Source organism: Phalacrocorax carbo, chromosome 3 (assembly GCF_963921805.1).
Source record: "Phalacrocorax carbo chromosome 3, bPhaCar2.1, whole genome shotgun sequence".
Taxonomy (NCBI): Eukaryota; Metazoa; Chordata; class Aves; order Suliformes; family Phalacrocoracidae; genus Phalacrocorax; species Phalacrocorax carbo.
Genome location: NC_087515.1, coordinates 125,063,819 through 125,077,154, shown reverse-complemented (window position 1 = coordinate 125,077,154; position 13,336 = coordinate 125,063,819).

Below are 13,336 nucleotides of genomic sequence, written 5' to 3'. Positions count from 1 at the left end.
TTTCTTTCAGTCTTAGAGATCTGCTCATCCCCATTTCCTGCTCTGACAGTATTAGCCAGAAGACTAATGGGAGGCCAGAATGTAGCTAATGATGCAATGTTTCCTGGAAAAAAAAAAACTTTCTAAAACAGCCCAAGGCCTGGGAAATTTGGATTCATGTAGGCACGCTCTGTTGCAGAAGCCTGGGTCACTAATCTTCCCTTTTAACGGAGTACCTCCGCAATTTGATTCAAGGGCTCCTTTCCGAGCAATGAGACGCAGCATTAGACACCAGACGCAGAGAAAGTGGGGCGGTGCATGGAGGGGGGAAGGGAAGGAAAGTAATTTAGCATCTGGCGAAATGGATTGTGAACATACAGAAGATGTTATACTGTTAAGACTTCTCTCCCTGTCTCCCTTTCCCTCTCTCTCCTCCTTTTATTAAAGGCCTAGGCAATTTAAAAATGGAGACAGTGTATCCCACTTAATAGCGTTGCTGTTAATCTTCTCACCAGTCAGCTCTCCGCTCTAAGTATCGAACACACAAAAACCCTCCCCCTGTCACCAGCTGTGGTTAGGGAGTGACTGTCCTCAGGGGCTCCAAGCCTTAAAAAAAATAAAAAAATAAGAAATTCACCGCTGAGAAAAGGCAATAACAGGAGTCTGCTGTTGTCTAACCTGCCATATAAATGAAACAATCAAAGAAGACAACAAAGGAAACTCCACTAACATCCAGAGGCAAAAGCAGTTTGCTGTAATATATCCTGGCTTGGGGAACTATTTTTAGCCAAATCCCCCTTTTTTTTTTTTAACAGACACACACAATGTCTTTCTAATTTTGATTAACCAACTTGAAGACAGGTAGGGAAGAATGTGAAGAGGCAGCCAGTTACAAGGGAAAGCTGAATTAAAACAAATCCTTGTGAGTGTGTAAAGGATAAAACCAAAAATTATTTAAATGTTTAAATAAAAGCAGGTTCTGATATAAGCACTGTTCAGCTCTCTGAAAGACTCAGTCATTACCAGTATTTAATATTTGTACTGTGATCATATGTAGGAGCTAATGGCCTGAAACCCTGTTGTGCTTGGAGCTGTATCAGCATAAACAAAAAAGATGGTTCTGACCTCACATTTCTTTATATATTTATATATATTTATGTAAATTAATTTTATGTATTTAATGTATACAGATGCATACCTGTACATGTGCGAGCAAGCACACACACGGTAAGTGGCATGTATATAGAGCACACATTTAAGCCATAATAATGAAATCTCATTAAATAAATCTGTCTGAGATTTGGGATGGGGGTTAATTCTGAGATTTCTGTTTCCAAGCTCTGTTCCTGAGCCACGATTTTCTCATGCAGTTATGGATCTCCCAGAGCTAAAAAAATACCCAGATATTCCCCATTCACTGTCAAACCCTGAATTAGCAGCACTAGAGAAATGAACCCTTATAGTAGCTTAAGGCCACGTGAGTGATTTATGGCTGGCACCCACAATCAACAACAGGCTATCAGGCCATAGTTAGAGCTTTCAGCTGGTAGGGACGATCCTTTAGTCCTGCAAATTATTTGCAGTCTCAGGACTATCTAACACAACAGGAAAATAATCACTTCTAACTGTGTTTCTGTATGTGTCATCACATCTAACCTTAGAGAAAACATCTGCATTTGAGCTAGTTGTCTAGACTGCCTTTGTAAACAAACAGTTACTTCTCCGGTGCAGTTCTTTCTTCTTCAGATGACCCTACCCCAGAAATATTACACATCTCCACAGATGATACGTAGAGCTCAAGTGTAGACAGATGAACTTCATCCATGATGCACTGTGTTTTGTTATACTTTGGTCCCATTTCAGTAGGTGGGATGATTGGTACCCTCTAGAAAGATCATTCCAGAACCTGCAGATTACAGCACATTCACAGGAGATGTGCTTTGAATAACACCAGTTTGCCTTTGACTAGGGTAGTCTCCTTACCAAAAGACAAACCCAAGCTTTGCTCATTAATGTCTCTACCTTGAGTACAAAATTCCTGTGTCAGAAAGGTTGATGATATCTAATATGCATCCCTGAACTGGCCACTAATCTCTAGAGAAGAACATGCCTTGACCGGCTCGTAACATCTCGCACACTAAGCATATGTGTTTTCTGGATTGCCATTCGGAGGCGTCTGACCATCTCCACTGAATGTGTGGAGAATATACAGCCTTAAATTGGGCACTCTTGGTCATCCTGCTGGAATCAAAACCTGAAGTTTTATCCATTTATGCCCTTAGGTCTCAAGGACATAAGTTTGATATCACGTAATGGCCGCAAGCATAGTCATTACATAGCAAACCTTCAGTATAAATTCCTGTTAATTGGATAACAGCCCTGGGCAAAGCACTAGTTGTTAAGGAACTTTAAAAGTAAGTTGGCAGCTTGGAGCCATCAGCTCTTTAAAATCTACCAGTCATCTCCTGGAAAGTTATTTAGAAAAAATATATCTTTTTTAAAAAAATAAAAAAAAGTTCCTGTTGTTGCTGGCAGTCTTGGCTGACAGCCAAAGCAGTGAAATGGTTTTCTTGCTGCTGGAAATAAAAATTGCTATCCACAACTGTGTCCGTACTTCGGAGAAATATCCGCTGGTTTTGTGCGAGGGTTCTAGGAGGTAACCGCACAGATTTCCATAGAAATGCCTTCATGTCAAAGGCACATCCTTTTTAAAGGGTCACTGTTAATTAATAGATTACCTTTTTTAAAGATGAACCCATTTTTGCCATGCCCAGTGGGTAAATAATGGGCATACCATCCTCTCTAATATCCTCTATTAGCGAGCTTATATCCATTTATAATTCAGAAGTCTTACATCCATATCACACTTATTCCTGCTATTAATCATTCATCAGCCTTTGATAAAATCCAGAGAAACCTATCCCTTTACATAAAGAGTGGCCAACAGACTGACAAATCAGGTGTGGTAACTGGAAAGCCAAGTTAGTGTTCTGTTATTTTTATCTGCCCCTTTTCAAACTTTGAAAAACGTATTTATTAGGACTTCATTCTGGTAATGAACATGCCGTGCTTAAGCTGTAAAAGTGAAAAATTAAGGCTCTTGAGACTCAACTCTGTGTGGAAGGCCAGCAAGGAAACAAAGGAAATGTGGGGAGGAGGGCACGAAGTATTTTGTTATTTCAAGTTCGACATGAATGGATGTAAATAATTATGAGTGACTGAATCTGCAGTCAGGCTGTTTTTCAAGCAGGGCTGTCAGGAAATCTGAAGCTGCGGTGGGGCCTTCAGAAGTGGCCGTCTCCCACCCTTCTGCTTCGTGTCTGCCAACAGGGGTTGGGCAATGCGGTAGCACTAATGAGTTGGGTATGTGATGGAGTCAGGAGCAGGCGCTCACACTTCGCTGGTTCTACCAGATGACTGAGGCGTAAAAGTTGACTTTGACAAATGGGTTTGGAAGTCAAAGATGGATGGAGGAGGTCCATCCTTCCGCTGGTTATTGCTGCCTAAAGATATCCATGTTTCTGAGCCGTAATGGTCCAGCAGGCCACCTCACCGAAGCTGATCATTGGCAACTTACAAAGTCAGCAAGTGTTTACTGAATCCTACACCCTTTTTCCCCCTTTATCTCCCAGCTGCGTTTAGATTTAAACACCATTTCTGCGAAACACTCAACTTCTTGCTGTTAATTTCAAGCCCGGCTGACAGAGCTCAGCTTGGATTTCGTACCCGTCGGGAGCCGATAAGCAGTTTCCACTCACAGATCACACATAGCTGAGTGATGTTCAGAGACCCCCTTGTTCCCCCAGCCCTGCACCCTGCGAAGTGACATTAGCGCTGGGTAATGATCTGTAAATGTGTCAGAACTGTGCCACCTAGTGACACCGCTGCCTAGTTCCTCTGGTGAAGTCACATTGATCGCACAACAGCAAGCCGTAATATAATTAGCGCTAATTTGGTTTCTCGGTAGCTGGCTGCTGCGCAGCTCCCTGCTCAGCTACTCTCTGCTTCTCCAGAAGACTTTTCTCAACGTAATAAGGGCTTCATTAGGGATTTTTTTCCTCCATTTTTGATTGTATAAGACAATTTATTTTTTTAGGTATTTTTTAAACTGGGTTTTCACATTAAAATGAATCTAAACTGCATGAAGACTTTAGTACAGAGCAATCTGTTAATGAAGTGTGCTGGATTCTTTATACCTAAGAACTAGTGCTGACTGTCAGTTTCTGGACAGTATTCTCCCCATTACATAGTACAAATTCTTTAATTTGTGAATGTTTTGCTTTTGACAAAGTTTCCATTTCCAGAAATCGATGATTCTACTTTTCTGGTTGTCATTTCCTCCTGTTTCAAAGTCCTTTAAAGCAAAATTTCAGGTTTGATTTGGAAATATGTTTTAAAACAGTGGTGTATACTGTTAAAAAATGTGAAATTTAAGTAAGCTACGCTGGTTGATCCAAACCAGCTTTGGGGAACTATTTTTTTAAAAATTTTGTTGTTATTGTTCTTGCTATTGTTGAGATTTTATCCTTTTCTGTGAACACAGTGCAACAAAAGTTCTGAAAGATAAATATTTTTCTTGGTTAAGAAAGCTATTCCCAATTAACTTTCCTCATACCAGTCAATTCCAGCAACATTATTGTGTACTGTATAACCTGCTTCATTTTTGACATGGTGCAGGGGAATGCTCAGAGCAGGAGTCCAATGAAATGATCAGACAGCAGATTTTAAATAAATAGAAGGTTGCACTTCCTTTGTTTGTTTTGTGGTTTTCCGTAAAATCTAATGACAATGCCGTTGTGCTGAGATATTGTGGAAACTTAAAATATAAATAATTTATTTCAAAAAACCTAAACAAACCAACACAAATTCATGACGGGTAATCACAGAATCAGAATAATGAGTAATCTAGATTGGAAAGGACCTCTGGAAGTCATCTGACCCCATCCTTTGCCCAAAGGTCAGCGTGGCTGTCCTAACATTCTTGTTTTCCTTCAGTGTGTGGCGTGGATGGTGGACGATGATTACTTGAGGCATCCCCAAATCTTGGTGGTTGCATGCTTAATGCTTTTGGAACAGCACAACGTACAGTTTTCAGAGTGTCGCTATGCAAATGTCAGGAATCACGTCCCATAAAACTCAGCAATAGTCTGCTGTATATGCTAGCCTAAATGAAAATATATATTATTAATGAGTTAGAATGTTTCTGTTTGGGTGAGATGCACGCAGCTAAACCCAGACTCCTCCACAGGAGTTGGTCACCCTTGACTCCTTTTATAGTCATTGTAAAGCAATTGGCACTAGTAGAAGTGATTCATCTCGGCTTAGAGAAGATGCCTAAAATAGGTCAAATGAATCACACCCTAGAAGAATCTCTTTCTTTACTGACTCTAAAGGAAATCTAAGAATGACTTCTTTAAATTGCTCTTATTCTGGATTTTTGGACAAATTTCCTATTTAAAATTTGCTGGGGTTGAGATTGACCAAATTGCAAATATACTGTGTTTCCCAGCCTTAAAATTCAAATTTCCAAGTTTCAGCCTGAAAAATTCTCATTAAAAATACAGTTTACGGTGAGAAAATATTCCACTTACTTGCCTTTTCCCACTAGTAATTTTTGAACTAGTTTCAGAGAAGGTCAGCATCCTTAACACCATTTGAGAGACATGGAAACTGTGGCACAGAGGGATCCCAGAATCATAGAGAAGATGATTGGAAGGGATGTCTGGAGGTCCAGCCTCTCACCCTAAGCAGACCATCACAAACACTAGACTAGGGTCAGCCAGGGTTTTGTCTAACCAAGTCTTGAAACCCTCCAAGGATGGAGCTTCTATGAGCTCTACAGGTTCCATTTCCAGTGTTGCACAGCCTCCTAGTGAAAACTTTTTTGTGACATCCAGTCTGAACCTTCCAAGCAGCAATCCATGGACGTGACTGTTGTATCTAGACAGCTGAGAAATGTTTTGTCTGTTGTGTTTGTAGCTGCATGTCAAGTCCGTGCGGGTTGTTATTAGATTGACCCTTAGAATACTTTTAACCATACTATGCAAGACCTGCCCCTGCAAAGTCTCCCTGTAAGTCAGTTGCTCTAAAATCCTTATGATTTAGTAGCTGCTTGCTGGACCCTCTCCAGTTTCTCTGTCCCTCTTGAACTGGAGCCACAAAATGGACATATTATTCTAGATGTGGCTTCAGCAGCTCTAAGCAGAAGGAGGTAAGTTCCCTCAGTCTGCTGGACACACTCTTGTGATGGGTACACTCCTCTACAGTGTAGACACCAGTGCATGATTTGCTGTATTTGTGATGACAGGACACTCATGTAATGTGATGACTGCTGTGATCTTCACATCATTTTAACTGGAGGCACTACTCAGCCAGTCGGTTGCTGTGGGGTTACTCTACCCCAGGTGCATCACTTTGCTTTTCTCCTTATTGAACTTCACCAAGTTTCTTTTGTCCTAGTCCTTAAACTTCTCATATTTCCACTGGATTGAAGCGCTGTCATTAGCTGTGTCAGCCACTCTCTCTAGCTTAATAACATCTGTAAATTTGTCGAGGGTGCACTTTGCCTCACATGGAGGGTGCACTTTGGCCGAGTCGTTGATGGAGATATTGAGCAAGTCCCAGTAGTGACCCTTGGGTTGCTCCACTTCATATCAGCCTACATCAGTACGTTATCAATTACTAACCCTTTGAACCTGGTATTTCAGTTGTATTTCATCCCATTCAACAGTTTGTTTGTTCAGCCTGCGTTTCCTCAACTTCCAAATGAGGATACTGTGGGAGAATGTGACAACAGCCTTTCTAGAACGAGTTATATCCTCTGTTATTTCCTACTCTGTATAACCTCTAATTTCATTAGAGAAGATAATCAAAGTGTTCAAATATTATTTGCCCCTGATAGAACCCTGCTGACTATTGTGAATACCTTCTTGTCCTTTATGTTTGTGGAAATGATTTGGAACTGCTACAGGACCTTTCCAGAAACTATGTCTTACTGGCCTTTCTCCTTCATTCCTTTCCTAAAGATGGGAAAAACATTAGACTTTTCTTCAGTCATGAACAACCTGTCTTGATGGCCACAACTTTTCATAAACGATAGACAGAGACCTCACCCAGACACATCAGCTAACGCTGTTAGTATCCTCAGGTGTATCCTATCTGGTCCAGTGGTTTGATATCGTTGAGGTCCTCTAAGTAATGCCTTGTCTATTCCTTCCTTAATCCTGGCTGCCCTTCTCCCTACCAAGCTATGTCAATATACACAGAGGTTTGGAGCAAGAAGTCTGGAGCAGTCTTTGGTTGTGAAAACTGATGAAGAGGGCATTATGCACTTCAGCCTTTCCCACACGGCTGGTGATTAGGTTGCCTCCTGCATCCAGCAGTGGACTTGCATTTTCCCTGAACTTCCTTCTGCTACCAGCACACCTGTGGATTCCCTTCTTGCTGCTATTATTCTTCTCTGTCTTAGTGCCAGATGCGCTTTTGTCTTTTTCTTTCATCCCTAAAAGCCCAAATAAAGCTTTTATGCTCCTCCTTTGTTTCTCTTCCTTATTCCTTACAGCCCCTTTCAGCATTTTGGTTCATCAAGAAGTCCCTTGATTAGCCAAGCAAACCTGCTTGAAGTCCTCGCAATTTGTGCACAGACCACTTATTCCAGAGGTGTCCCCTAAGTTTTCTTTAAAAGTATGTCAGCCCTCTACAGCACCATCCCCTTTTCTGGACATTTTGAGGGCAGTCTGCAGAACAGTTTCTACTGACATAGTCTGTTCCCCAGAAGTCCACTGTTCTGACTCTGCCCCCGCCTTCCCAAACCCTCCTGCAGGTTCTGCAGCCGTACTGTGTCACTGCTGTCCATGCTACCATCTGTGGCCATATTCACCACCAGTTCTTCCCTGTTGATGAGCAGCAGGACTAGCAGAGCACTGACCCTGCTTGTTCTTTCTAGTATTTACATCCTGAAATATCTTACCCAAGAACACCTGGAGCAAAGACTAGAACCTAGTTTTTCTGTTTTCTGTGCAGTCTTAAATGAAAATGTTCTATAAATGCGTTCAGGCAATGAGGAGATTGGAAGTCTCTGAAGACACGTTCCCATTCTGTGCCTTATTTACTGGAGAAGACAGTTAAAAAGCATCTTATCTTACTTGGGAAAAATAGCTGTACGTTTGCCAAGGTCAGCAAGATGCAAAGAGATTTGCTGAGGGCTATATTCTCCTCTCTGATCCATTCTGCCAATTTCCACTTCATATTCAGCGATCTGTCCACACATGGGCCTCCTAAGGATGTCAGCAAGAATTCCACAACCACAAGAGAAGAGCTGGGCCCTTCAAAAGTTAGTTTCTCAAGTTTAAACTGCCTCAGGGCAACTTCGACTTATGCATTTGGTTCCTTTGACTTATGCATTTGGTTCCTTTTGATAAAATTATACGTATTCACAAGCTGCTATTTTGTCTGTCAGGACAGAAAATGGGTAAATAAAAAGAACATAGGGTTGGAATAGATTGCTTGGATCACTGGGTCTAGGTCATTCTTTAATGCAGACAAGCATATCATATGGTGCCTTTTACAATTTTTATCAAGTCCCATCTTTAAACTAGCTAGATTTGTTGTGTCCTAGTGGTCTTACTGAAATACTGTTCCAGAGTTTCATTTCTTTGGTGGTTGGAAACTTAATTTCCAGCCTATAACTATTGTTCACTTGTTGGTAAGCAGTTGTTCCTTTGCCAGCTTTGTCCATTTGTTTAAAAAGCTTTTCTCCCTTCTGTCTGCTTATTCTCTTCTCTGTAAACTTATTCCTTCAAAGCCTTCTATGTAAAATTAACACAGTCCTGCTTTTCTTTTGTTTTCACATGTGTCAGAGTTTCCACTCTCCTTATTAGCTACAGTGGCCTCCTTTCCATCTCTTCCAATCTGAAATTTTTCAACTTGGGTGAGTATGGGTGACCTATGTGAGGCACATTGCTGTGTGCAGACATATGATGAAGCCTTGTCTTTCTTAGAACACGTTAAAAGTCTTGCTGGACAATCCACCCCTTCCTAAACTCATTAAAATACTTTTTTAATATTGCCAACTTGGTGCTATTGCTACCCTTTTGCCTTCCTCTGATTAGCACATTCACTTTTCTGATATCACATGTTTTGCACAGTCCTCGTCCTTCGCATTCTCTGGGCACACTCATCCTGCCCTGCCTATTTTTATCCCTTGCTGATCAATTTTAAATAAAAGAAAGCATATATCTCACAGAATCACAGACTCACAGGTTGGAAGGGACCTCAGGGATCACCTAGTCCAACCTTTCTAGGAAAATCCCAGCCTAGACAAGACGGCCCAGCACCCTGTCCAGATGACTCTTGAAGGTGTCCAACATGGCCAAGTCAACCCCTTCCCTGGGGAGATTATTCCAATGGTGACTGTCCTCACAGTGAAACGCTTCCCTCTCGTGTCTAATCGGAATCTCCCCAAAAGCAACTTGTGTCCATCCCCCTTGTCCTCTCCATGGGACTCCATGTAAAAAGGGAACCTCCATCTTCTCTGTAGCTGCCCCTTAAGTACTGGTACATGGTGATGAGATCCCCTCTGAGCCTCCTTTTCTCAAGGCTGAACAAACCCAGCTCTCCCAGCCTGTCCTCATATGGCATCTTCCCAGTCCTCTGATCATCTTGGTGGCCCTTCTCTGGACCCCTTCCAGCCTGTCCACATCCTTTTTGTATAGTGGGGACCAGAACTGTACACAGCACTCCAGGTGTGGCCTGACAAGCGATGAGTATTTACTTTTAAAGAAAAACACACAACATGATTAATAATGTAATCACACAGTTTATAGACTAGACTAGACTAGACTAGACTAGAATAGAATAGAACAGAATAGAATAGTTCAGTTGGAAGGGACCTACGATGATCATCTAGTCCAATTGCAGTTGGACTTGATTTTAGGTACTTGGTTCCCCGTGAGATTTGTCTTTGGTCGTTGCCATCCTTACCACCATGTTTGAATTAGATGAGAAATTTTTTTGATATTGCTTTGCTTGAAGATACAGCTATGATTCTACAAAATTTATAATTATGATGTACTGGATAATCCTAAAGTCTGCTTTCTCTCTGTTACCTACCTGTGGCCTAAACTGGATCTTATAGTGAAGGAGAGAGAAGAAACTGTAATCACCCAGCATGAGTCCCACCTTTTCCAGAGGAATCCTCATTGCTGCTATCTCGATAGCTTTTTCTTCCTTCTTCCTTGTCTTTCATGAACTATTCCTCTTCCTCAGATCTTGCTGCTTTCTCCACACCTGCATCTCTCCCTTTGCATTCCCCAACCCCGCTTACTCCTACCTTTTCTCACCTCCTACCCCCATGTCCCTGCCTCAATACCTTGACGCTGCTGCTGCCTCTCCTGACCCGTACAGTTTTCTTCCTTGAACTACTGCTGTTGTCTCCTCACCCTCAGCTCCCCAGTTGTCAGCTTCTTGTTTGTCCACCCCTCCACACCTTGCAGCTTTCCTTCTGCCTTTCCAAGCTTTCTCTCTGCATCTTTGCATCCCCATTCAACATCTATGTTTTGCTTTCTCCTGCATCGCTCCTCAAACCTGTCCCCTCTACCACCAGCTTAATGGTTTAGAGCCCCTCTTCACACTTATTCTGATTCTATATATGACATATATATACCCAAATACATAGCTGTATGTGAATAGTGCTTTCCATACACACCCTTTCTCACTGCTCTGCCTCAGTGGTTGAAAACTAGTGAACTAGAAGTTGTTTTATGCCCTGAAAAGATTTTCAAGCCTTCCAGAATTTTTTTTTTTTTTTTTTTGCAAACTAGCTCTTGTTTGCTACTGAACTGCTGACATAAGAGCCCAGGGGGATTTTCTTAAAGGCTTGGCGAGGAAATACAGAACTCAAGACAGTGATAAAAATGGCAACTCTCCCATCTCACGAAGGGTGGAGAGATGTTTATATGAGCAGCTGTAATTTGGTCAGGGTTCTGGTGTTTAGCTTCTCATGCTCTTGTCAGAAGTGCCAAAGGCTCCCTAAGCAGAAATGCTGAGGATCTAAGCTCATGCTAGTTTTTGTTCGTTGGCAGAGTCTGAAGCCCAGACCAAGGTTGGGATCCGTTACACCAAACACTGTCTGAGCAACCGCCATGAGCAGCTTACACTCGTTTAACACATTAATTCTTTTGCCAGCATAAAGCTGGTTATACAAATGAGTGATAGAGCCCTCCCAGAAAACGAGAAGGCAAGAGCACTCCCTGAAATCTTTTCACATTTATTCTCATGGCTCTTCCACCCATCAGGGTTCAATCAGTGGATATGACAACTCCACAGCCCCAGGTGGCATAGCTCCGGGTCACACGGGGAATGAAGAGGAACAGGAGGTGCTATTTACATGTCAGAATAACTCATGTGAACATTCCTTTGACTACTTTAAAGAAACATCTCATTATCTTTGTTATTAAATGCTTCTGTGTTGGTAAGAAGGGGGGCAGGTTAATTGGAAAAATTATGTTTAAACTTTATAAACAGTGTAAGCATGAAACCCATCATTTTAATAAATGTTATCATGTCTCTTGGATCTAATAGATCTTAACTGATGCATGCTATCATTAAGTTTAATTTAAGAAACTACCCCTAGAGACGTTTTTTAAATCAATTGGAGACATGTTCTCAAACAATGTTAGAATTATTTGATTCGCCTACATCCCCAGCACTGAACCAGTTTCATAAGTAAAGGAGCAGAAAGGAATATACTACTTTACTATCCCATTTTTCATGCTAAAGAAATGGAAAGCTTTTTTACCCAATGTATTAAAATACCAAGTCATCCATCAGTGCAATTCAGTCACCTCTGAAGCAGCTGTTTAATAGTGTAGTGCAATGCTTCATACAGGGACATGTTAACTAGATCCAAATGAATTATTGCATGAAATTAACCCTTTTCTCTTTCTGCAAATGAATAACAAACTAGGTTGGATTTCTCGTGCATGCTTCAGCTTCATAGACATTTAAGGAATAGCATAGCCAGGCTTTAGGGTATTCCCTTTAACCATCCATTGAGAATTCAGGAAATAAGATTGTCCATCCAAGTTGCAAGAACATGGTTCTGGTACCTATTTCGGCTGCCCAGATGTTGAGCACTGAAGTTACCTGAATGGGATGAAACAGATTTTGAGAAGAGTAACATGCTGAAAATCTCAGGCATCAGATGGGCAAGGCCAGGGGTCTCAAGAAAAGGCTTATGGGTTAATGTTTGCTCTTTGAAGTGACCTTTTATAGTGGTCTATATACCTGAGGCCACCAAACAAGTGTAGCCACAGGTACTGCAGAAGTTAGGGCGATCCCACCTTTGAGAGGCAATGAGCTGTGCTATATGGCAGCATAGAGCAGGTGAGATAATGTTGGGAAGTCATCTTGGAGAGGTGATCATACGTTAAATACACAGTTTGCTTATTTTTCAGTAAGTCTTTTCTGAGGGAAACCACAAATATGCTTAGTCATTTTTGTACACTTACAGTAAGGCTCTTTATATCTCTCCAACCAATACAGCCAAGGTACAGGTCTAGGCAGAAAAACAAATCCATGGTTTAACACAGTGGCTGACACAAATTACAAGACAACTTTTGACCCATAAATAGGGCAGTTTGTGCTTTAAAGTGGTTTTGATAGGCCATCATCTGTTAATGTCCCATTCAGGAGAATGCATCTGGCTCTTGCCATGTGTTATTTTTATTTATGCGCATATGAAAAGAAGAAATGTTACACAAACTTGCACTGCTTCATTTTTTTCTCTTTCCTGCTGTCCTGTTTAACCCAAAAATACAAGTGACTCGTTCTCCAGGGCTGGGATATGACAGCACTTTTCCAGTGCAATGTGTCTGATGGGGCTTACCCCAGAGTCCAGAAAACTACCTCATCCATCCAGAAATCAGGAATCCCAGATCTGCCCTATCATCAAAACCATCCATTCTGTCTTCCACGATGTGCAGGCTCCAAAATTGTGCAATTGCTTTTTTTTCCAACCCCTGGTCCCCAGAAAGAGAATACTCTTTGTGTGCTGCAATTGCACTTAGCCCTGTGTGCAGTGCACAGAACTGGCAACAGTATCAGCAAATTCCATGAGACCACCTTGATCACTCTCTGTGATTGGATTTTTTGTCCACATTTGGGGAAAAAACAGCGCTTACCTGTCTAAATTTCAATCCCAACATGACCTGCATAAATAGAAAATCTGTTTTTTCTCTAATCCGAATTTCAGGTAGTTTTTTAGAAGGAAGAAATGGATGTTTTTTAGGTAAATAAAAAGAAAGGAAAAAATATAGCTAATATTTTAATTGCATGACTGAAAGTGTCCAAAAATGAC